The 27,303-nt window shown below is 33.5% G+C and overlaps 1 protein-coding gene across 3 annotated transcripts in view; it reads left to right on the plus strand.

Moving 5' to 3' along the window:
- Positions 1 to 23,624: 23,624 nt before the first annotated feature.
- LOC123673868 (midkine-like) overlaps positions 23,625 to 27,303 on the plus strand; it is a 167,452-nt gene continuing 163,773 nt past the window's right edge. Inside the window, exon 1 of one of the 3 annotated variants that reach the window (XM_045608592.1) lies at positions 23,625 to 24,048. The gene's annotated coding sequence lies outside the window, so the exon portion shown is untranslated. The remainder of the gene's footprint in view (positions 24,049 to 27,303) is intronic. The other 2 variants (XM_045608594.1, XM_045608593.1) reach the window with 2 other exon arrangements.

The following is a 27,303-nucleotide window of genomic DNA, read 5'->3' on the forward strand; positions in this document are numbered from 1 at the left end:
TTATAGCGATCTTCCAACTTTTCGATACCATTTTTGTAGTACGATTTGTCTTTTGCTTCAAAATAGGCCACAGTTTCGGCAATTATTTCTTCATTGGCGCTAAATTTCTTTCCAGCGAGCATTCTTTTGAGGTCAGAGAACAGAAAAATGTCGCTGGGGGCCAGATCTGGCGAATACGGAGGATGCAGAAGCAATTCGAAGCCCAAATCATGCAATTTTGCCACTGTTTTCATTGATTTGTGACACATTTCATCCTTCAAACGATCCAATAACGCTATATAATAATCGCTGTTGATGGTCTGGCCCTTTTGGAGGTACTCATCCCAGAACACTGATGTCATAACCCTTCCAGGTGAGTGTTCTGTTTTCCTCGCTTTGGTTTCGGTTCATCGTGTGCAGTCCACTCAACTGACTGTCGATTGGACTCCGGAGTGAAATAATGGAGCCATATTTCATCCAAAATTCAAATTTCAAAACAAAAATAATATTTCCAATTATTCCAAAAAAAAAACACAACAAACAAAAAATTAAATTCTTACTAATATATGTCTTAATTTGGAGAATTCAGAATTTTAAACTTTTATACTTATTTATTTTTCGTTACTCTTCAAATCAGGAGAATTTCGCTAAATATTATACCAACAAGTAAACTGATTTTTTTTAACTGTTTTTCCCTCGTTGCCGGATCCTCTTCGTCCGATCTAAATAATCCTTAGGTTTTTCACTCGGAAAAAAAAATCTACTCGTTTTTACTTCACTAGCCAGTTTAGGACCAAGTTCTCATAAATTGATTTTTTGTTTGATTTTGTTTAGTAAATCTGAAAAAATTCAAGTTATAACTTTCATAACTGCTTGGCCTGTTCTCAAAGAAAAGTTATATTGAATGCCCCTTGTGCTTCACCCACACTTTCTCCCTTATTGAAGGAGAAATAATAAATTATCAACTTTAAAACCAAATAACATCTTCTGATCAGTGGAAAGCAGTTCTTCTATCGATATAAGAGATAATGGTTTACTACATTTTTCGGTCATTGAATATTCTTATTTTATTACTTTTTTTATATTCCTTCAATCCTGATCTCTTATCCGTAATCGTAAGTGAAAATTCTGACTTATAAATATAGTTACTTCCGTGTCCCTCCTCACAGCACTTCGTCCAACTTTTATGAAATTTATTCTCCCTTACGACGATCCAGACGATGAGGATTACTGAAGTATACGTTCAATTTTTTTCATCAAAACTTTTCCTGTATGATTTCAGGAGAGCCCGTGGGGGAACAAAAATTGCATACATTTAAACTTTAGCTCACAAGGAAACGGCATGAAACCTTATTTCGGTAAGTTTGGACAAAGTGGAAAGTATGAGAATAAAATAATATGTTTCTCCGTTAAGAGCAAAACGCCTCTTATTTGAAACAAATCTTGTTTCAGAATAAAACAATAAAATTTGTGTCACAATATTTTGTGATTCCTGTTTTTTTTCTGATTGTGAAAGCTTAAGTTAAGTATCTATATATATAGATGTCACAATTTATTGAATTGAGAATATGTTATATCTATTTGATTATAGTATATTGACATGAATGTGAATTAATTTTACACGACCTAATGTCTAATAAGCTATTTTACTCCTTCAACAGACGGACTAGACTGAGTCTTTTACTCCCTTCGGTAAAAAGCAAGTTTTGCTTTTTTCAAATAAGATGTTACTCTAGCTTTCTTATGTGAAATATATGGTTCTATCGACAAAACAGGTGAACTTTTGAAAGAAAAAAAAGTGCCAATTTAGCACTTCCACAATTGAAGCAGTTTCTAGATACCTCAGTGGATATAGAACGGTTCTTCATTCATTAAATGTTTTTAGTGGTCGAAAGCATAATCTTACTCCTGAGCATTTTAAACAATGCTCGATTATTTCAATCCATGAAAGTAGAAATAATACTAATTACTCATTAATTACTGATATAATTCATTGATAGGTTATTCAACCGATCGTATCATCTATAACCGATCTACATTGATTTTCAAATACTGGAATATTTAAAAATGCATTCAACTTACCATTTATTTATAGAATAGGTGAAGGTATCAGTCACAAGGAACTATTTATGTATAATTTATTCAGCAGCAACGTTTCGGGAAATTTATTCCCTTCCTCAGGCTAAAAACAATTTTACTTAAATTAGTAATGGGTAGCATTAGATCTTGAATATGAACTAACTAAAAATATACTCTCAGCAAAACAATATAGAACAAACACACAGGTTCACCGTGTATTACAATTGAAAAAACAAACAATCAACACTCGAAACTGGAACATAAAAAACGCAAATGAAAATTACACCAGCTCACCTTGTGAATAAGAAATTACGATGTGAATCATTTGAAGAAATTCAAATTCGTGGAAAAAATAAAAATAACAATTTTCTTTCATCTCGGGGATCCAAACAAACTCTCTGACGTATCGGTCGCAGGTTCATCCATTCGAATGTAACACAGAACTGCACCAGATGGAAAGTGATATGTCATGAAGATTATAATTTTATTTCTTTAATCAGGTTCGAATATACGATGTTCAGTGAACCTATATCAGACCGCGCATTGATTGAATTCGGGTGTCTCTTGATGAAGAGCATCTCTTTGAAATTACGTTTGAACCAATTGTTCTCCCTGGTCAGAATTTTCGCGTCATCAAAATCAAACTGATGTCCCTCAGACATGGCATGCTGTGCAAGCGCAGTTGTGTTGGATTGTTTCATGCAATCTGATTGATGTTGTTTAATCCTGGTACCAAAATACTGTCTAGTTTGTCCGATATATGTACCTGTACAATCTTTACAATTGACTCTGTAAACCAAACCCGATTGCCTGTAATCCGGATCCCTGTCCTTAAGTTGGGAAAATAGTTTTCTGACGGTCTTATTATAATATGAGACGATAATTGATGACGAATTCCTCATAACTTTTATCAACCTCTGGCTTAATCCCGGTATATAAACAAGTTTATTGTACTTTTTATCAGCACCATCCGAGTCAGGTGGACAACTAGGAGTCACCATAGGAGTAGAAGTGTGAAAAATTCCACTAACAAGGCTTCTCGGGTACCCATTCTGAATGAGTAAAGTTGCTTGCTCTATAAAATTTTTTGTATGGAATGACTCGTGAGACATACCGAGGATCTTATGTCTTATGGATTTGATTATTGCAATTTTTTGGGATGTGGTATGTAACGAACTGAAATGTAATGTTCTGTGAGAAGCAATAGGCTTAGAGTATAAATCGGTCTTCAAGTGTCCGCCCTTTCTTATGATCCAGACATCCAAAAACGGAATTCTACCATTTTCTTCAATTTCATGTGTGAATTGTAGGTCACAATGAAAGCTGTTAAAAATTCTCAAAACAATTTCTATTTTATCACGAGGGACCGCCATGATTATGTCATCAACATAGACAAAGATAAAAGGTATAAAAAAGTCCAATGACAACAGAACAAACTTGATGAGATTGTTCATAATTAATTCAGCTAAAATCGGTGAAGCCGGGTTTCCCATAGCCGAGCCTCTGACCTGTGCATAAAATTTTCGATTATACTGAAAATAACTATTTTTGAAAACAAAGTTGACTATCGTAACGATGATATCTAGAGGAATATCTATAAAATTCTTGAATACAGGCCAGTTTTCATGTAACAACCGTATCACTAGATCTTGGGGAATATTCGTAAAAAGAGATTTCACATCCACGCTTATCAAGACATACCCCTCAGGAATATCTGGTATAGTACCAATTCTAGAAATGAGATCGACAGAGTTTTTAATCGAGTACGAGAATAAGGGTCTGATTTTTCCCAACATAGCGCAAAGAAACTTCGAAATATTATATGTAGGTGCATTACAACAAGATACTACCGGTCTCAGTGGATAACCTACCTTATGAACTTTAACTAGACCATAAATTTTAGGGGGAATGGAATTATACTTTCTCAATTTTTTTCCTTCACTATCTGTTATTAGCAAACAAGTTTCTAAATGTTTGACAAGTTTGTTAGATTCAACCTGGATCTTGATTGTTGGGTCCGATTTAAGAGGCTTATACGTTACAGAATCTGAAAGCAAATCCATCATTTTTTGTTCATACTCAACTCTATCTATTAAAACAGTTTTGTTGCCCTTGTCAGCATTAACCACATATATGTCTGGATTGTTTTTGAGGTAATTACGAGTTTTCTTGAAAATGTACAGTAAATATCTGTGAAAAATATCAGATGAATTGGTTTTGAAGTTCTTATAAAAACCGTAGATTGTATTACATAATGTTGCACGTAAACCATTCCTATCATCATTATTAAGGCTATCATGAGACATAATAAAGTTTTCAATATCCGACAACAAATCCAACCAAGGGAAATCTTTAACATCATATGGAAGAGAAAATTTAGGGCCTAATGATAATAGTTTGGTCACAAAATCAGGAATTTGTTTGGTAGTCAGGTTCATGAACCAACTAGATTGCGTAATCAAAGATGGAATTGTAACAAGTTTAGTGAGCTGGTGAAACTTTTTGACATTACAATCGCGAATTCGTCTGAATGTTAAGTGAAAAAATTTATCTTGATATTTCATGAAATTGTTTACTACATCATGTGGAACTGAATCACCAATAACATTCTTATGATGTGCAATATTTTTACGTAGCTTATCAATCTTCCAATTGATGATCTTGATTTCCAAATTAAGAATGTCATGTCTCAGCTTCTCAACTCGTTAACAATATGTTTGGGATACACTCCATTTTTTCTACATCTCAACAAAAATATTCTATTATTGATCGCTGCAGCTAGCCTTCTGTTGTCCTTAGACCATTCTTTGAAGTGGACCACCATGCCAATACCATATACCGTCAAAATATGATTGAAGAACCCCATGTCGAAAATTATGCGACCAATGGTATCAATAAAAGCACTTATCGTTCCTAATATCAATAGAATAGGTGAAGGTATCAGTCACAAGGAACTATTTATGTATAATTTATTCAGCAGCAACGTTTCGGGAAATTTATTCCCTTCCTCAGGCTAAAAACAATTTTACTTAAATTAGTAATGGGTAGCATTAGATCTTGAATATGAACTAACTAAAAATATACTCTCAGCAAAACAATATAGAACAAACACACAGGTTCACCGTGTATTACAATTGAAAAAACAAACAATCAACACTCGAAACTGGAACATAAAAAACGCAAATGAAAATTACACCAGCTCACCTTGTGAATAAGAAATTACGATGTGAATCATTTGAAGAAATTCAAATTCGTGGAAAAAATAAAAATAACAATTTTCTTTCATCTCGGGGATCCAAACAAACTCTCTGACGTATCGGTCGCAGGTTCATCCATTCGAATGTAACACAGAACTGCACCAGATGGAAAGTGATATGTCATGAAGATTATAATTTTATTTCTTTAATCAGGTTCGAATATACGATGTTCAGTGAACCTATATCAGACCGCGCATTGATTGAATTCGGGTGTCTCTTGATGAAGAGCATCTCTTTGAAATTACGTTTGAACCAATTGTTCTCCCTGGTCAGAATTTTCGCGTCATCAAAATCAAACTGATGTCCCTCAGACATGGCATGCTGTGCAAGCGCAGTTGTGTTGGATTGTTTCATGCAATCTGATTGATGTTGTTTAATCCTGGTACCAAAATACTGTCTAGTTTGTGCTGATAAAAAGTACAATAAACTTGTTTATATACCGGGATTAAGCCAGAGGTTGATAAAAGTTATGAGGAATTCGTCATCAATTATCGTCTCATATTATAATAAGACCGTCAGAAAACTATTTTCCCAACTTAAGGACAGGGATCCGGATTACAGGCAATCGGGTTTGGTTTACAGAGTCAATTGTAAAGATTGTACAGGTACATATATCGGACAAACTAGACAGTATTTTGGTACCAGGATTAAACAACATCAATCAGATTGCATGAAACAATCCAACACAACTGCGCTTGCACAGCATGCCATGTCTGAGGGACATCAGTTTGATTTTGATGACGCGAAAATTCTGACCAGGGAGAACAATTGGTTCAAACGTAATTTCAAAGAGATGCTCTTCATCAAGAGACACCCGAATTCAATCAATGCGCGGTCTGATATAGGTTCACTGAACATCGTATATTCGAACCTGATTAAAGAAATAAAATTATAATCTTCATGACATATCACTTTCCATCTGGTGCAGTTCTGTGTTACATTCGAATGGATGAACCTGCGACCGATACGTCAGAGAGTTTGTTTGGATCCCCGAGATGAAAGAAAATTGTTATTTTTATTTTTTCCACGAATTTGAATTTCTTCAAATGATTCACATCGTAATTTCTTATTCACAAGGTGAGCTGGTGTAATTTTCATTTGCGTTTTTTATGTTCCAGTTTCGAGTGTTGATTGTTTGTTTTTTCAATTGTAATACACGGTGAACCTGTGTGTTTGTTCTATATTGTTTTGCTGAGAGTATATTTTTAGTTAGTTCATATTCAAGATCTAATGCTACCCATTACTAATTTAAGTAAAATTGTTTTTAGCCTGAGGAAGGGAATAAATTTCCCGAAACGTTGCTGCTGAATAAATTATACATAAATAGTTCCTTGTGACTGATACCTTCACCTATTCTATTGATATTAGGAACGATAAGTGCTTTCATTTATTTATATTTTGTTTATTTCTCTCTACACTTATTTGGGTAATGAATCCCTAATTATAAAATAATGAATAAGAAAAAATGTTACTGCTTTTTCGACAATCTTCAGGCGTATTTCTTGAATATTCCAAGCATTTTATGTTGCAGTGATTCAATTTAATTATCAGATGTATAACTGAGTGGGAATGTTTTCTCTAATCCCTGTGCTCTAGTTTCTTGTTACTAAAACGCCCAGAAATAGCCAAACGCCATCTCTTTCAATTCCTTAAGTGAGTTGAATGCCTGGGTGCCTACTATTCAGATGCCTGAAAAAGGTTAAGAGAATTAGATAAAAAAAAGATGATTTCTCGCGTTAATATACAAGTGTCATCCATATATCGCCGCCAAGTTGAAGGCATAATCTGTGTTTTTTTTCCATCCAGTTGGTGATGAAATGGCCTTTCCACAAAAAAAAAAGCTGGAGGTTGAACAAATCTCGAAAATTAACGAAATACCTATATTGCAAAAAGAGGTATTTTTGTTTAGTAAAATTGAAAATCGCTCGGACCCGTCGATTTTGTTCTAGAAAGCGACATTTTTTTATGTAAACAAATTTGAAACCAACAAATACTCAAATTGGTTTTTAAGTAAAAACCAATTTGGTTCTTATGTAAACTCAAATTGGTTTTTATCTAAAAACCAATTTGAGTATTGTTGGTTGAACTAGTCAGGACACTTCCTACCTACCTTTTTTCGTTGAAGTTGATAATCATTTTATGACCCAGAGAAATTATGTGGTTTTCCATTTTCAAAGGCGAATATTATGTAGAGTATCTAATAATCAGATCTTGAAAAAATGTTTACCATCATCATGTTCTTTTCATAGCCTTTTCAACAACACGACCCATCTTCCCTATTCAAATCTGAGGAGTTGGGGTTGCTGCAAAGAGGCATGAAATAATGTTTTTTTATGTAAAAAAAATATCCCCTTCAACAACAAAATTTATGGTTCTAGGCGATTTTCCAATATCTCAATTTTTCGACACGAAAATCTTTTTGTTTCAGTGTGACACAGTGCATATTATACATCATTACATTATTATCATTATATTATAGTTTTACTAATAGTGATACAAAACGAATAAAATAGTTCTACTCATTTTACTAATTGCATTCTCTCCCTATCATCTCATTAGAATAGTGTGAATAATTTTTTGAACAGTACTAGGTAGGTATATTTGTTTTCATGAATCATCTGTAAGAGAGATATCTACATATGAAGAAATCGAGATAAAAGCAAGATTAATAATGAATACATCATATCCAATAAATATGTAGACAGGTGATGGCTCACTGATATAACACATGTACTTTTAATTTGTAATGAAGGGTTCGAAACTCTTCTGGAATCAATAAAATTAAAAAAAAAATTATAAAAATATAGAAATATGCATTTTAATAAGGCACATATACTGATACAATATGATATGTGTTGAAATTGGATGCTAAACTAAAATTGAGTCGTAAACAACAATTCGCCTTTAGAATTGGCTAGTTGCTATGCCGGCTCCAACATTTTTGTTTTTTTCGATTATAAACTTTTTTTTTTTGAAAAAACAATATCTTCTATCAATTATTTTTAGTTCAATTAGTTTCAAATTGAAGGAATATCTGTTTCTTTCTCCAGACCTCAATGAAATTTCTGATGTCGATTACCTACATGGAATTTGATCCTCCTATATAGAAAAAAGAATATTATTCAAGGAAAAACATTGCAGCTGTCTATGTATGTACTGACGATATAATATACTAATATACAGAGGTCCTGCAACAGTGGCGCAGTGTTTCGTATATTTATTTCGTAAAGAGACGAGATTCTGATTTTCTGGTGTGTGGGTGTTCTTATTGCTGGGACACTAAATAATGAAAATATTTTCGCAGACGCAGAGTGTTCAGTTTTTTAGTGAGTTCAATTGGGATTTATTCCTGGTCAAATATTAATCATGCATTACCTACTCTTTCAAATTGTATACCTGAAATAGACCACTTATATACAACATATGAAAAACAGCTTGCCAAATTTTGTGGGAACGTTCAGTTTCCGAATATCTTGGTTGAAAAAACTGTTAGATGATGTTGACATACATCGACACAGACCTTTTTACGATTCTATGAACTCCTAAGGTGTAATAAGCGCATGAATGAAGGAACGCTCAAATGCTCTTGATTTCAAGTCAGAGATTTTCGATATTAGGCTTGTATTTTCTACCTTATAATTCTGATGACGCGCTCAACACCGCATGCAAAAGTGTATACACTGCTCAACAATTGATAGGGATCACTCACTTGTTCTAAATTTATTTCTGAAATATTCGTTCCAAGATTATAAATTCAGTCAGATATCAGAGTATTTTCAGTTGATAATATGGTTCACTTGAGAAAAGAATGAAAAAATGGAAAGTTGGAGAGAAAAAAAGACTTTATTAGGAACACTCAAAATTCTGTGTTTGAATAACATAAAAATTTTATGATGAAACCACAAGAAGGCTGAAGTTTCGGTTAAGCTAGTACCTAGTTGGTCTCCCACGAGCTCGTCTCAAGCATTCTACCCTACGAGGCATACTTTCGATCAAACGATTTATAAAATTTTGGGGCAAATTCGTCCAAATATCCCGTAAAGCGTTAGAAAGGTCCTCCAGGTTATTGATCGGTTGTTCTAAGGTTGACAATTGTCTAGACATCTCAGACCAGACATGTTCGATGCAATTCATGTCAGGAGAGCGAGCTGGCCAGTCCATCCTATCAATAGCATGAGTTTCTAGCGCTTCATTAACCAGACGACTACGGTGTGGACGGGCATTATCGTCAATTAAAATGAAATTCTCGCCCACGGCAGCCGCAAACAGAACAATTATGGGTTCAATAATCATATCGTGATATCTCTGGCTGGTCATGGTGGTGTTCTGCAGAACAACCAACTCTGTGCGTTGGTTCAAACAAATGCCTCCCCATACACATATAGAACCTCCGCCAAAAGCTGTTGTGGGTACCATAAACTGTGCTGCATACCTTCGACATTTTTCCCTCCAAGCAAGAATACGTCCATCGGAGTTGACCAAACGAAATCTAGACTCATCCGTAAATAAACATCGGCTCCAATCTTCAATTGCGGTGCTGTTGCAATTCTCAGTGATCTATTGAGCCGCGACGCCGGGTAAGTGGGATTTCTCCTAGCATTGAGGATCAAAAGACGATCTTGGGCAGCTATTGTACTGCGCTGCCGACCTCCCCCATGAACATAAGCTACTTAGTCGTTTTGGATGAACCTATTCCAAGCCCGACTCACGACACTTTGCGAAACATTCAACCGCCGGGACACTTCTCGCTGGGACAAACCTTCCTGTATCCACCGTATGATTTGGTCCAGTTGCACAGGAGCCAAACGTCTTCTCGGCATGACTGATAAGCTGATATTGTTCTCATTTCTTCAATTATTGTCACCTTATGTGTTTTATCGAGAGAAAAAAACAGATTTAATAACAAATACCACATTGCTTTTCACTCCACCTGTAACAGCCTACAGATAATAATCGATTTTGTGAACAAGAGCCGATGAACTGAGGAAGACTTTGATATAATCAACTCAAAACATCTTATTTTTTCCTTAGAGAACATATAATCTACAGATATTCACGAGATAACTTGAAAAAAATACAAATGAAGAGAAGTTCATAAGTGATCCCTAGCAATTGTTGATCAGTGTAGATCTTAAAGGCGATCATTTTGAAAACCAATGAAAATATTCTGAATCAAATTCGCTCGTTTATTTTTTGTATTCTCAATACATAAATAGAAACCCTCGTATTCGTGGAGGATATCTCTTCAAGTATAAGGTCGGTAAACCTTATGCTTCTACCTCATAATTAGAAGGTTATCCTTCAGTTTTATTAATATACGGCTAATTGTGATGATTCTTTTCGGTTAATAAGCGTTGGTAGGAACCATTAGTTAAAGTTCAATTTTCTTCCATCATTCTAACCATTAGACTAGGGGTTGATATGATCGAATGGTAATCGCTTAATTCTAGTTTTTTTGCTCAGCCGCCTTGATGAGTGCCCCTATGAGCAAAAACGTTGAGCTTTCCACTCGATCCTATAGCTAGCAAAATCCGTTAGGCATTAGGCACATCATAAATTTTCACGATTCGCAGATAATAATCCTCCAGAGGTGTATTAACTCAAGGTCGATACACATTTCCAGCGCCCTATCTCCTGAGTCGATAAGGCAGACTTACTATCTACATAGAAATTTCCTTTTTATGGCCGTTGAAAGGTTTTAGTCTAAACTTGAGGAAATTAAATGAATTTCTCCCTTCTGAACAGAATACAGGGTGACCTAGGTTTCATCATAATATTTATATACTAGAAAATGTACTCGTATGACAAGACGATTATCAGTAGTAATATCCCTAGGACATTGATAATAGACGAGATAATTTTATGACAATCGAAAACTCGTTTGTTGGTAAGAGCCCGAAGCTGAAGATTGAGGTCTTTTACCAAGATACGAGCTTGCGAAATTTGGCATAAAATTATAAGACATTTTTCGATGACAGAGCGATATAAGCGGAAATTTTTTTTACAAAAAGATTTATGACTATATATAAAATTTAACTGAATATTAGATTCGTTGCTGTTCTTTACTATAGATGATCTATTACCATTGCAACGTGAGCATCTCAGCCTGATTTAAATACTATATTGTTAAACAGGTCAGTCATACTTTAATAGTCATTACTCATTATAGTACTTTTCTGCAATAATTTGCATAAAACGTTCCACATTGTCTTCACCGTTGCTTTTTTGTATTCGGTCCCGTCTTTTTTCCTCATATTGACCGCCCAATCTTTCAGTATCAACGTCAATTCTTGTAACTAGGGCTGGGAATAATGAATGAATGATTTGAATATTCGAATATTCATTGAATAATTATTCGAATAATTGCATTTCGCAATATTAGAATAATCATGAATATTCACTGAAGAGTTGAATAATCAATGACTACTTTTCTATTCATGAATAATCAGTGAATAGTCGAGTATTCACTGAATAGTTGAATAATCAATGACTACTTTTTTATTCATGAATAAACAGTGAATAGTCGAGTATTCACTGAATAGTTGAATAATCAATGACTAATTTTCTATTCATGAATAATCAGTGAATAGTCGAGTATTCACTGAATAGTTGAATAATCAATGACTACTTTTCTATTCATAAATAATCAGTGAATAGTTGAGTATTCACTGATTATTCAGTGAATAGTTTTCTATTCAGTGAGTAGTTCGAACTTGAAGTTCAACTAATAAACACGGCTTTTTACAAAATCTGGGAAATGATACAGGATTCAAACTTACTGGTATAAACCTCGTTCCTTCTGTCTATCAATTAATACTGAAATCATTCCTCAAATATTCTTATTTATGAAAATAAGCCAATTCCTTCAACGACACCGTACTAATTTGAATGACAATTAATTTGTTTGGATTCCGAACACTGACAGGAGAACCAAAAATGGCGGTATGTGACGTCACACTAATAGAGCGTATATGGCGAGAGGTAAAACACCAAAACGATTATACCACGTCGCAAATATATTCACTCATCAAAACGCTCGGATTTTATTGGTTGATTAAAACATGAGTTCAATCACTGAATATTGACTGAATATTCATTGAATAATCATTGAATAATCACTGGATAATCATTGAATAATCACTGAATAATCAACGAATACTCGATGAATATTCAACGAATAGTTGAATATTCTTGACTACTCATGAATAATCAAGCATTAATATTTGTTCGAATGAATTATTCGAATAATCGAATAAATTTATAGAAGAATATTCGAAAACAAAAAGGCGAAAAAGTCCCAGCCCTACTTGTAACCTCCTATGTGCATCCAATTCATATTCTCGTTCGCAGCAAAAATCCATAAATATTCCTCAAATATATTGAAAAGCATAAAATTAATTATAATTCATGAAATGTAAATTTAGTTATCCAAACATCGAATTTTAGTTTCATTCTGGAATTACGGAAGAAAACGGCGTTATCAAAGTTGTACGCCTATCGCCTATGTATAAACTTTTGGAGCAAAATGAAATTACTGTGTTGTCTAGAAAAAAAACCCTGAAAACTAGTTGAACTAATTAACTAAAAGTATTTTCCATATCGGTGCAAATCTACTACAATACGAAATGCGTATAATTCTTTCAGATATATCCACCACAAAACGACCAAAACTCGTCAGCGTTGAATCGAATGAATCAGCCAGAAACTCGGCTAATCGCACAGAAAGCCCTCCGAAATGTAAAAACGCAAAGTTCGAACCCGCCCATCCGCAGTATCGCGTAGAACTGAAAACCGTTTGTGTGGCGGGGAAAATTAGATCCGTAAAAATACGTCGAACTCGGAAAATCGTGGGTGATTCATGTTTATGCATTACTGAACAGCGCCGCGGCACGAGACATTAGATATTCGAACGATTTACGTCGTTCTGGCCTGGAAACAGGGAAATCCCTGCCGCTCTTATTTTCCGCTGTCAGTTGTTTGAGCCGGAGAGAAAGAAGATCGGATCTGTCTAGAACGAACAATTTCCTGCTTCGAAAGGAGCCGAACGGTGTGGTATTCATACGGACAAAAGTGGATATTGACGTTATGAAAATTGAATTTTGCTAGTCATATTTTCGCAGTTTTTTCGGCGCTCCATTTCCTTGACGGACACGGACAAGTGGAATTTTCTTGGAGAACGGACGCGAATTTTAAAGATAACCCCACTTTTACTTGGTGGGTTGTCATATTTATCAGTTCGTCCAGGTCTTTCGTCTTTCAAATCTTCTCTACTGGCGTACCAAAAAGACGTTTTTTTACAAGCGTTCGCTTTCAACCCTTTTTCCACACGCATTTTGAGTCACCAAGAGTCACTTTCCCACACAGTGCAGGAAAAACCCGTGCTTTTCCGCACGCATATGCGTACGGAAATCCGTGGCGCTCTTACTTTCCGCTGTCAGTTGTTTGAGCCGGAGAGAAAGAAGATCGGATCTGTCTAGAACGAACAATTTCCTGATTTGAAAGGAGCCGAACGGTGTGGTATTCATACGGACCAAAGTGGATATTGACGTTATGAAAATTGAATTTTACTAGTCATATTTTCGCTTTTTTTCTCTATTGTCGTACAAAAAAGACGTTTCAACTCTTTTTCCACATGCTATTTGAGTCAAAAAGAGTCACTTTCCCACAGAGTGCGGGAAAAAGCCTTGCTACAAATATTATTAGTAACCACAAAAAAGACGAAAAATCCAGGGTGAAAGTTGCAGAATAGTTATTTATAATACAAGTGCAGAAGGCGTTGATATTCTTTCACGAGCAAAATTCAAAAACGAGCCAGAAAGTGGCGAGTTTTTCAATGGACGAGTGGTAGAATGAGCCTTCTGTACGAGTATTATACATTATTTTCTCTAATCCATTGCATTTTTATTGAAATTAATGAGATATTTCCATAAATATCATTTAGTGATTTTTACATTGAAAAATGTTGGCTGGCAGAACTGATTTCTTTAAGGCAAATTTCAAATGAATTGACAGATAAAGCCGTGGCGGAAAGTTCGGAGTACCAACATATAATAATAAAATATAACCATGAAAACTGTGCGTTTCTGATATATTCTCGCACGATTTTGTTCTACAAGATGTGGAAGAATGAACAGAATAACCACAGAATTAGAGAAAAATTCTTTAAAGCTATAGAATACTCACTATTTCCTCATGCTTTATACTTGCCTGTTTGGTTCATGTGCATGCAAACCTGCATAAATTTGTGCAACACTCTAGTGTATATATGCACTCGATCCATGGAAAGGGTCAGCTAGTTCCACCTAAACATAGAATCAGAAAGACACAAAACAACTACAAATACTTGGGAGTGAAAATATACAATCTCCTACCTACAGAAATAAGGAAATAGAATCAAGAGGTCTTCAAGAAGAAGGTGAAGACCATTTTACTCGAGAATATATGTTATTCAACCGGAAAATTCTTCGAAATCTTTATGTAGATTCTTCAGCCATGTTGTATATTTAATATGTGTGTAGATTTATGTCGATATTTTTGTAGATATTTCTTTTGAATTTTTTTATTGACATGCCCTGTAAAAATTGCGAGGCGAAATAAATATTATTATTATTATCATTTCTTTTCTGCACGCATATGTCACGTCATATGTCTACACCAAGGATGAGATAACTATGATAACGACATGCAGAATTACGTCATTCATGTGTATGTGAATAATCAATTAAATCTATTGTTTCAATTTATTTCAAGCGCTTGTAAAAAAAATATTGTTCTCAACGGTGGGGAAAGTCCAACTTTTCTCGCAAGTGTGGAAGTTTGTGGCACGAGCCTGAAAGGCGATTGCCGGAAACACACGAGCGAGAAAAGGACTTCCTCCACATGTTGCAAACTATACTTTTCCTACAACTGCACAAATTGCAATAATTCAAGTAATGGACTTGATTCAAATCAACATGGCCTTCGTTGACAGTATGTGCTAATTTATTGCGTTTCCATTACATAGAAACGACTCAAAAGCCAAATTCCATTGGTCTACCAAACGAGGTGTAGGCAAAGTGCCGTGGGGAATAATATTTCCCACAGTATGAGCAATACATAGTTTTGAAATTGAGTAAGCTGCGAAAAATACGCTACTTTCCATAGCAGTTGTAGGAAAATTATACTTTTCCTACTTTTTGTTTTTTTTTATTCACTAATAAATTACAATATTTTCAATTAACTCAAATTGAATAATCAGGAAATCGAGAACATGTATTACTACGATTATTTCGACGTTTATTAGCGAAAAAACGTAGAACCTGGGATCGCTCAAAGCTCAGAAAAAAATTAAAATAACTCTGAAATTATAAGGGACTTGCCAATAAAATATATTGTACCTATACTGTATAATCGTTGTAATACATGTTCTCAATTTCCTGATTATTTATCAGTAAGTTTACGATTTCTTTTCAGTTAAATTTTTTATTGTCGTATAGAAAGCTATGTTTGTATTTACCAAGTTTCATATAAATAGCTCCCACGATTTCCGAGAAGAACTATGCTTAGCGTACGGTTCACGAACGGAGATCTTTTAATTCGATTTTTGGATTTTAGAATTTTCCAATAATTAGTGCACGGTTCAGTCATCAATGGGTAGAAGCTTATTGTCTGTAACCATTTCCGGCTGAATATTCGAAACTTATTTTGAATATTCCTTAGAAAGCACTGTCGTGAGGGGAAGAGCTTTTGAGCACTGGTTTATTCTTGCGCCACATGAGTACTTTATCTATGTCAGTACTTTTTTCGATATTCTGCAATGTTTCTGACGAAACTATCAACACAGAATTTTTTCCACAAAGCTTGGAATTAAAACTAACAATGTAAACGTAGGATTTTCCCGATTATATTCGTTTTTTCTTTTTTTATGACTGTTTATGATTTTTTATGGTTCCGATGTGGCTTGAAAATATGCCCGCTCCTTGAAATTGTAATTCATATTCATACCAAAAATCTCAATTCAACTATTTTTTTTTTTTATGGGAATTTATCTCGAGGTTTTTGTGTTTAACATGCAATTTTGCAAGAAGCTTGCAACTTGTTTTACATTTAAATTCTATATTTGGATCTATTGGATAAATGGTTTATCTTTATATGAAAGGATTCAAATAAAATAAAATATTGAAAACGAATTCAAGATCTAATTATACTGCTATTACCTACTTTGATTAGTCACCGAAGTTTTTTCAAGAAAGTGGTCCGTGTAGTTTTTTACCTACTTATGCATGAAAGCATAACATACATTGAATTGTAACAATTTCTTCTCAAAAGGAGCAATGGGTGGAAGAAAAAGTAATGAAAAAATTCGGGATTCTAAAATTGGGTTGTATAATACAGTCTCAGTTTGCATTAGAGCAAAAGCTACGATTCATTTTCTCCCCGAAGGTTATCCCAAAGATAGGGACGTAATGGAAGGAAAACGTATCTGCCTCCGGTAAAGAAAACATTACCAAATGTTTCCACCTTGCCTAAAGTGAAGGCTCTTACCTCACAAATATCGTAAACGTCTGACACGATGATATGAACATCTTTGCCGAGAGTTCTTTTTTCAATCTGGATTCTTTCAACGGAATGGATTTTCTATTGATTCAACAAATATGCTCTAGAATTTGGGGTTGTATTTATCGAGTTACTTAATACCAGTTTATTGCGTTCATTTATGTGGCAAAAATGAATTGGGTGAAGACTGAACACTATAAATGATGATAATTTCCAAATCTTTTTGTATAGAAAAACAACAATTGTCACACTGTACAGTGCATCTCATTTTGGATGAGACAGCCAGGTTTCTCGCTTATTATTTGAGATAGAGCCTTGCGGTTTTCACGTTCCTGTCCTACTTTTTCGTAAAACTCAAGTTGGTCTAATCAGATTTTGCATAACTGTTTCCGTTCAAGAGATACAGGGTGATTTTGGAAATTGATACTTTTCGGACCCCTCCTTTATCTCCGAAGTTATTAGAAATAATGCTGAGGTAAAAACTACGTCTCAATCAGAATTCTGCGTAGAATCCAGTGGCGTACTCAATTTTTTTTTTCGGGGTATGGTTTTGAAGATTCAACACAAACCTATATTTTTTTTAATGGAACACCATGTATATCATTATTTCGTTGAATTCTAATTTTTTTCCCTTCAAAATGATGTATGATACTATGTAGGTAGGATGTTCAGAAATGTTAAAAAAACACTAAAACATCAAATAATGATGATTTTTTTGTTATTGGGCAATGGATTTCTCATATAAAAGAAGAATCAATAATAATAACAATAATTCATAGCGATGACAGCTAGATCAGATTGGTTTTTCCCCTCCAATGCCTTCTTGATTAAACAATGCTCCCAAATGCATATATAGTAGCCTAATAACAACAAGGATGTTTGTATCATCAATGACCTACTACTTTTGAAAATCGAAAGTAATAATCCTCTTATTGAGACATAGAAAATTCATGGCCCATTTACAAAAAATCATCATTATTTGATGTTTTAGTGTTTTTTTCAACATTTCTGAACATCCTACCTGCATAGTATCATACATCATTTTGAAGGGAAAAAAATAACGAATTCAACGAAGTAATGATATACATGGTGTTCCATTAAAAAAAACATAGGTTTGTGTTGAATCTTCAAAACCATACCCCGAAAAAAAAATTGAGTACGCCACTGGATTCTACGCAGAATTCTGATTGAGACGTAGTTTTTATCTCAGCATTGTTTCTAATAACTTCGGCGATAAAGGAGGGGTCCGAAAAGTATCAATTTCCAAAATCACCCTGTATCTCTTGAACGGAAACAGTTATGCAAAATCTGATTAGACCAACTTGAGTTTCACGAAAAAGTAGGACAGGAACGTGAAAACCGCAAGGCTCTATTTTAAATAACAAGCGAGAAACCTGGCTGTCTCACCCAAAATGGGATGCACTGTACAGTTTCATCAAATTCTCTATTTTAAATCGTTTTAATCAATATAGTTATTATAACCAATATCCAACTGTTAATAATTTTTTTGAAGAAATTTCGTATTCTTTTTCTATGATAATATTACCTATTCCTTAAATTCCTATAGGAAATGTTTAACCCAAGAAAGCAACAGCTTGGCGAAATAATTTTTCTAAATAACTCATTGATTACTTATTGCAAAGATTGAGGAATACTAGATAAAGATAATCATTTTTTTTCTATGTATAAAATGACATGTTTATTTGTTTCTAAGATATACCTAGTCGTAAATTATTCGCCCCTCATCAGTCACAAGAAGTTTTGTTACGATTTCTTCTTGTTGAAAGGATTTTGTAATAACAAAAGTATTTCAATGTAGCGTGAACTTTCCAGCCTGAAAAAAAAGGTCTTAGGTCCATTCATTTACCTCTTTCCAGATGTGAACAAGTGAGTTTTACAACTCTCAGTAAAATCACAATTGTTCCTGAGTCCTGAGGACGTAAGGTCAATGAAAAATATTTCTGAAAACCATATGGCTGCCTTCTGTATCTAAAGCGGAGGTTGCACATCTTACTCCCAGATGAAAGCTGGTGGGAATTTTGAAAGTTGAATAAATACAAAATTCATAGAATACAAGATGTGACGATTTTCTGTTTTGGCGGTATATTGACACATGCCAGTGAGGATGTAGAATAAAGTTCTCACTTATTAATTTAATGATTTATTTCTATATATTTCATAGTAATGCACAGGGTATTCGGTATTCCTAAATGGAGATACAAAGGAAAATGAGAGATTCCTTGGATAATTTAAGAAGCAAAGTCCTATAAAAATGGTCCGAAAAACACTTTGTTCTCAAGATACAGGATGTTTCTTGTAGTCCTACGTTTTTGTGATGATTATAGAATCATATTGATCTTCGCTGGGTGAATAAGTGCCAAAACTTGAAATTAATTTGTTCATGGCAACTTACTAACTGGATCTTAATATTGAGTTGGATTTTCCTGTTGATTACAAGAGAATTATATGATTTTTTTTCGAAATCAGTAGCAGATACGACAGAACTACAAGTAAATATTTCAGAACTACAAGAAACCAAAAAGTGTAGTACAAGACTAAAGTTTTTTTTTTTACATTTTACTAAACTACCAGTGGTCCCCCCAAAAAAATCTAAATGAAAGAATCTGCACTGCCCCAGAAAGAATATTACCCTGTAGATTTCCATTCAAAATTGGCAGATCACGTGATGAAAACTTTGAATTGGAATATCAATGCCAAATTCGAGTTAAATATCTCGTGGAGAGGAAAGTTCTATGAGAAGAAAACTTGAAAAACAATCAAATTTTAACTGCAGCCTGTATTTCGAAAATAAAGCTTTTGCGGGCCCATGTTTATAGCACTTTTTTGTTTGTTTTGTTTTCGATTCCTAGAAATAGGATCTTTCATTTGCACTTCCAATTTAAGAAAAACCTGTATATATTTCTTAACATACTAGATTTTTTGATTGATTATTTTTGGGTTGAATTGCTTCTTCTTCTTATTATTTTCAATGATACACCTTAGAATTCAGTCAAGGAAAAAATCAGAGTTTACTGTAAGGCGTACATGGCTTTTTTCGGAAACTATCAGAGTTTTTAATAATTTGTATGAAATTTGGTACAAAAATCGGTTGTTATGCCTCATTGATGCTTTCAGTTCTGAAACATGATCCATGATCTCTTGAAAAAAGTCATGGTAACGTATTGAAAGCAATTCATTCTTCAAGAAATTGACAGCACATAAGTAATGATAAAATTGAAAATATCTATACTATACCGCTACAATGATACCTACTTAGGTATATACTAAGTCGCAATGGTAAAATTTAGGAGATATAAATTTTTGAATTTTTTATTTGGATTTTGGAACTAATGATTCAAATCATATCAGTAGATAATCATTAAAATTCCTGTATTTACAATTTTATATTTTTTTCTCGCTTGTCGAGATAGTTTGTTCTTATTCATTTAGCACTGAGCTTATTTCTGCCGATCTATTGAAATTTTATTTTGTTCTTCATGATTTGAAAACTTCCATACCGAGTGCAATATGAAATTTGGTTCATTACAAAACCTACTCGTTTTTGACCCGAGGTGAAAAATTTTCATAATTCAAAAAATACCAAACGCAAATGATAGATCAATACTCAGAAAAGTTTAAAATCATAAAAATATCTCAAAAAGTGGCATCTATTACAATTTTTGGCTTTTCATCCTTATCATGGATCAATTCTAGTGCTGACATCATCTGTTTTCTGTTATTGTTATAGCACAAATCTCTTGCATGCTCTTTTCCAGTGGAAGATTACCTAAATTCAACTGTTAATGCAACGAAAAAATACCAAGCATAAGCTCCAATCAAAATATTTACCAAGAGCATAAATATTCGCATCCTGGAATTATACTGGTGTCGATAAGCACCAGAGTTTATTTGATTTAATTTTAATTTTTAGTAATATAATCACATTGTTTTTTCGAATGATCGTCAGTGAAGGATACACATAATACTGATTCAATATTTCTAGCATTCTATTTCCATTAACTAACTAAAATAAAAATAATAAATATAATGCGATATCATAAATGAACGAAAGTAGGTTTATGCGTTTATGTTTTGGTTTTTCTTCTGTTTGTTGATCAAACATAGAAAACAATCGGAAAATAAATAACAACCCATAAAAATTAAGTAAACGACAAATCAGTAGTCAGTACCCCTCTACTTAATCGAAATTATTTACAGCGTCGTAATGAAAGTTAAATGAAATTTTCACAGTATGCTGTCGGGAAAAATTCTCATTTCCTGGTAATCTCATCGCATCCACCACATTTAACAAAATCTACTTTCGTTTAATGAAAACCGTGGTTGAAGCTGTTCGAAAGAATTCTTGATGTTTCGCCTTTACTGATTCGAAAGAATTACATGATGTACTAAAATATATTATAGTTATTTTATAGTTTTTATGAATAATGGAATAATATTTTCCTTCAATCCAATAAAAGTGACAAGGAAATTTGGCGTTCGGATTGGAGTTCTTGTAAACTTTTCAACAAAGGTGTATCGTGTATCTTTGATACTTCAGAGAAAGTTCCAGGTTTCAATCTGTCTAGTAGAATTTTGTGTATTTTAAATAAACTTAGGACTGGTCTTGGTCGTTGCAATAGTATGGTCTTCAAATGAATTTTTTTTGAAAGCCCACTATGTGAGTGTTGTGTAGAAGAAACTATTGACCACTTGGTGAATACTTGCCCAATTCATGAATTTCATGGTGGTTTCCAAGCTATCCATTCAGTTTCAGATTTTTTTTAAGGCAAGGACATAGAAATTGGGGGCTACTGAGGGTAATTACCCCCAAGATTTCCAAAATATAAAATTGCAGAATTCTCGCAAAGACGAAGAACGAAAATTTTCACATAGAATGAACCAATAATCATTCTACTTTCCTTAGAAATCTACACGGCAGTAAAAAATCGGACCCTTTTACGGTTTATGAGTTTATTATCGCTTTTAAGACGAGTACTCTTATTGCACTACGATCAAGTCTATTTCCGAGGTTTCTTTATCTATCCGCTTTGTCGGCTCCTCGGTCGGCTCCTTATTTGCCATCTGTGATTTTTGCATTCGTCATCGTTATATACTTACCCATGTTTTTAGCTTTTTCATATCATCAGTCGATTTTTGATTTTAATTTACAGTATTGTAAAATAATAATCTAATATACAGGTTGAATTACTTTCGAGTAATGACGTCAAAGACATTTTTTTTAATAAAACACCCCCATTTTGTCTCAATTTTCCCATTATTCTAGCTGTGCTGATTCCAAAAATGTATCACATGTTTATTCCAAGTGGTATAGGGTGGACAAAAATGCAATAGTTTTGTGTGTGCTCACAAAGTAACGCGTAATATTCTTTATTAGTTAGTTTATTATCAAAAATACTTATTGTCTAGCGGCAATTGGTTTGAATGTATCACCCTGTAGTTTGTTACATTTTCAGATTAATAAAAATGTATAAAAATAAGAAATAATTTCTTTTATATTCTCATATTCACAAGTACCAAATATGTTTGGAAACTCACTTTTATTAATCTAAAAATGTAACAAACTACAGGGTGTTACATTCAAACCAATTGCCGCTAGACAATAAGTATTTTTGATTATATTGTTAATTCAACTAATAAAGAATGTTACGCGTTACTTTATGAGCACACACAAAAATATTGTATTTTTGTCCACCCTGTACAAATTGGAATCAACATGTTATACATTTTTGGAATCAGCTCAGCTGGAGTAATCGGAAAATTGAGACAGAATGGGGATGTTCCATTAAAAAAAATTACGGTAACGTCATTACTCGAAAGTACCTAATTCAACCTGTATATTAAATTATTATTTCAAAATACGGTAAATTAAAATTAAAAATCGACGTGTTTCAGGATTATTTCTTAGAATGATCTGTTTATCTAAAAATGAATTTGTTCCATACTTTACGGGCCCAGTGTATAAATCCTTATTTGGGTGTTTATTTTATAATGAACCAATTTACAAGGAAAATTAATTTATAATTTGAGATTAAAATGTTAAAAATCTTTCAACTTTTGAATTCTCTTATTCTCAAAGGATCGATATATGATATGTTGATTCAATAACATTCTGATGCCTAATACTCTGAAATAATCCTCCTGAATAATTTCAGGGGTATGGTCATACGCTTTACAGGAGGGTATTCTATACTGCACTACCCCCGAAATGTTTTTTTTTGGATTAGGCCTTGGTGACAGTTGTATCACAGAGTGAATAGTTACTCTTTTCAGGACATACCTTTTATTGTGGTCACCAAAATTGAAGGAAGACGCATAATGCAGTGTGTAAATACCTTGATGAAGCAGTGGGTTCTCTTAATTCGTTCTGACAGGTCTCATAGGTCCGGAAAAATAACATTAAATATGAAAAATAGCAATATTCATGAGAATATTGCGTATTCGAAATATCTCCTCTAAATATGTTCACACCAGCTCAATTTTATATTTTGGCCTGACGTATTATAGGAAAAGAGAACATCAAAAGGTCCAGGACCGGATCCAGGCCAAACATGCCTATCACGAAAATGTCAATAGCCTTCACTTCTTTGCAATGATAAATAAACACACCAACATCTACAATTTTTTCCTACACCCCTCAGATGTTTCAATGAGCCATTTCAAATGCCAGCGACAAGTTCAAGAGTACACAGAGAAAGTGAAAATCCATAGCTCAGCGTATATGTTAACAGGATCGGACCCAACGCAGCTGTTCCTCATTTGTTTACATCCATATCAAGTAGCCGGTAAACAATGTCGCGACTCTTTTGTGCTTTATCAGAAGCACGGCTCGCTGCTCCAAGCTGCTAACAGTACAACAAACTCCACTTTCCAGGTCTGTATTGCGGTGCCTGAAGTCTGTATCCGAATCTGAAGGGACGTTGTGCAAAGCGCTGCTCCGAACCCCCGCCCGTCAAGCTGCTGCTGCCATCGTAGTCGGCTGTGCAGCAATCAATAGGACCTCTCTTCTCTTCGGTGCTCGCTGTGATCTCAGTGTTCTGCTCTACTCCTTTCAGGTCTCGTCGTGTGCTCTGCCGCGATCGCTCTGCCTTCACCCTATTCGTGCCGTGTCAGTGCAACAAATCACCGGCTTCGTCGAATTTTCTTTAGGGATCCCCTTCACGAAATATCAACAGAAAAGGTGAGTCTTATCTATATCTTTGATCTGGGTAAGAGGGGTTCTTGTGTCTTGAGAGATGGAAGGTGTCGAGATTTGGAGATAAGATAGTTTTTAAGGATTCGCGAGTGAGGGATGAGAAGGTTCTTTTTTTGTTTTCGATTATTTTTTTGTAGGAAATAATGTTGTGTAGGTTCCTAAATTAGCTCTTCTATTATCATATCTATTTCAATATTGCTTATATTTAATGATAAAAGGGAAAGTGACTTTTGAAAGTATTAGTTTCTTCAATATTTTCTAATAATTACCTCACTCGAAATCTTTGTAATTGGGGGATGAAATATGTATTGTATTTAATTCCTGTTGGTATCTTGAATCCAAGACGAAATCTGAATTTAATTTTTATTTTATCGAAACGTGTTGCGAAATTATTTTTTTTAGCTATCTTAGTCTTTCAACAATACATAGCAAATACTAGTGAAAACTGGAAAAAATTTTTGATAATATTAATATTATTATTCTTGATATTATTCATAATTGAAATCTTCAACAACTTGAAAGGTGTCGAGATTCGCAGATACAATGATTGAGACAGATTAGCGATTAAAAGTATTCAATATATGATCTTTTTGTCGATTTTCGTAGAGCATTGGATTTAATTCTGTAATATCTAGTGAAATCGAAATTGAATTATCTTACTCTTACTCAAAATGGGCAATAATAAGGGATGATCATTTTTAATCACCAATGCCGGCACTTCCTAAGCATATAAAAATATAATTCTTACCTAATGATGGTTTCTTCATTAAAATAAAAATGGAAATATTTTTCTTTTGATCTATTGCATTGAACTGAATGTATGAAACTAAGTATAGATGTAATATTTTTCGTTTTATTACATGGATTTTTTTTAGTTCTACGTTTAATTAAATTATTTCAAATGATGGTCAAAAATGAATTAAAAGTATCATCAATCTTATGATTAATACTATTTCGAAGAATTTAACTACATTAACCGTTCATTCAAGTTGAATTATGTAAGATATTTGTCATACATTTTCGTTCAATTGAATTTTTCCTTGATATCATGACTTTTTCATTACAAGACAAATGTTAAAATCACTTCAATAAAAGGTGTTCTTAATGTGATGTATTGCCCAAAGAATATAAGAACAAACAAAGATTTGATTTTGCTGGTTGAGTATTCGTTTAAAAAAAAAAAATAAATCGAAAAAAAATAATATGACGATTCCCATAAACGACCTCTTTGTGGATATTTTCACAATAGAAAGTCGAAATAAAAAACAACTAGATTTCAATATAAATTTGGGAGTACCTACTTTTCAAAACATCATTTTCTGAGCAACATTTGAAATTGTACATAATATTCTAATAACAATAACCACACTCTAATTCACAGTATTACTGCAAGCGTATAACGAAGATTTCAACAACAATGTTCACAACTTTAGAAACTAATAATTACATCGTTGTCGAAACGTTCGTTGAACACGTGAAGATTCTGTGAATTAAAGTGTAGTTTTTTACTCGCTGAATAGATTTATTGAACTTCTTGATTTTGATTTATTATTTTATATAGTAATGAATTAATCATTCTAAAAACAATATGATTCGATTTTTAAATTTGAAAGATATGCAAAATTGAAGTATCCTTCCATCCACCGTTTATTTACATACGTTAACTGCATGTAATTAAGCATAATGATGATCTAAAGCTATCTCTATAATATTGGGTAGAAAATTAATTGCTACACTACTACATGCAACTGAAAATATCTCAAACTTGAAACACTTAAGTTAGCGAGACATAAATACTTATAATTCTCAAATTAGCATTGACCATCTTGAAAATCATATTTTTCAGCAAAATTTAATTCAAATTTTGAAATGAATAATTTCCGATTCAAACTCCGCAGCATAAAGTAAAACCTATCTTATGTGAAAATTGTATTCTTCTCTAGATTCTAGATGAATTCTTTCAATTTTCGAAAAAAAAATGATTGACTAAAATCAAGGTTGATGAAAATCTATTCGAATTAAAATGAATATTTTACAATAAAACGAAATTTCCCAAAAAAAGCGGAAGCATCAATGATAATGATGCCTAAGATTTGTAATAAAATAAATCTCGCAATGGAATCGTATCGATTAACACTGACCACATATTTCAGTTTTCGTTTCAGTAGTTGTTGGTTTTACTTTGCCGACTTCTTTGTTGGCCTCTTTGCGAAACATCGATCTGATAATGGCACTTTAAGAGGTTTTCTCCATCAGAACAGCTATAAGGCAAATGCTGTTACTGTCTACTTCATTTTACAGAAAGTTTAGTCTGGATTTCCTTCAAAGAGTATAGATAGGTACAAAAGTTTGAACCACATAGATTTTGGTGTATTTAAAATATTTGTTTTCATATATTTGGACATCTATATGAAAGAATCATTAGCACTACAGCTATGGTTATGTGAATTGCTGAACATTTTCATATTTTTTTTCTAAAACTTAGAATTAGACAATTTCCCATTTCATTGCCACCGATTATAAACATTTCACGTTCGTCAAAAAAGATATTCCATTTATTGGAAATATTCATCATATTTCCATTTATACCTACGTTATACCCGACCCCATCTTGACAGTTATGTCGAAATTGGAATTGATATGGGTCCTATCCAATACAATATGGCAATGTGGGATAACTTGTTTCAGTAAACAGGGCTTTATCAGCTCACCCCAGTATGTATTTTCATGAAACTTCGAGAGCAAATGTTTTCAAACTGTTTGATTAAATTTACGAATGAAGTATTCGTAGTCACCTTCGATAATCTGTCTGATAACTGTCATTGATAGCAAGCTAAAAAATTTGAAACAGCAATGACAAATATCGTCAAAAAATCTATCTAATGATGCAATAATATACAGGGTGTGCCATTTGAAATAACAAAGTACATACCTACTACTTTTTGACATAAGCGGCAAAACCGCAGCACTGAAAATATTTCAGATCGATAGAGCAGTTCTTGTCTAAGAAACCAAATTTTCAATAAATTCTAATTTTCCGTTCTCCGTAAACGTCTAACGTACCAACGACCGTGATACACCCTGTATATAGCTCGAATCTTTTGTCACCAATATATTATGCTCTTTCCACGGAATTCTGATTGCATTAGCTATATATATAAAATTTACACTAAGCTTGAAATTATTATGTTTGATTTACACACATCTAAATCCAAAATTCAATTTTCATCGATTTCGTCT

The sequence above is a fragment of the Harmonia axyridis genome, chromosome 2 (genome assembly GCF_914767665.1).
Source record: "Harmonia axyridis chromosome 2, icHarAxyr1.1, whole genome shotgun sequence".
Taxonomy (NCBI): domain Eukaryota; kingdom Metazoa; phylum Arthropoda; class Insecta; order Coleoptera; family Coccinellidae; genus Harmonia; species Harmonia axyridis.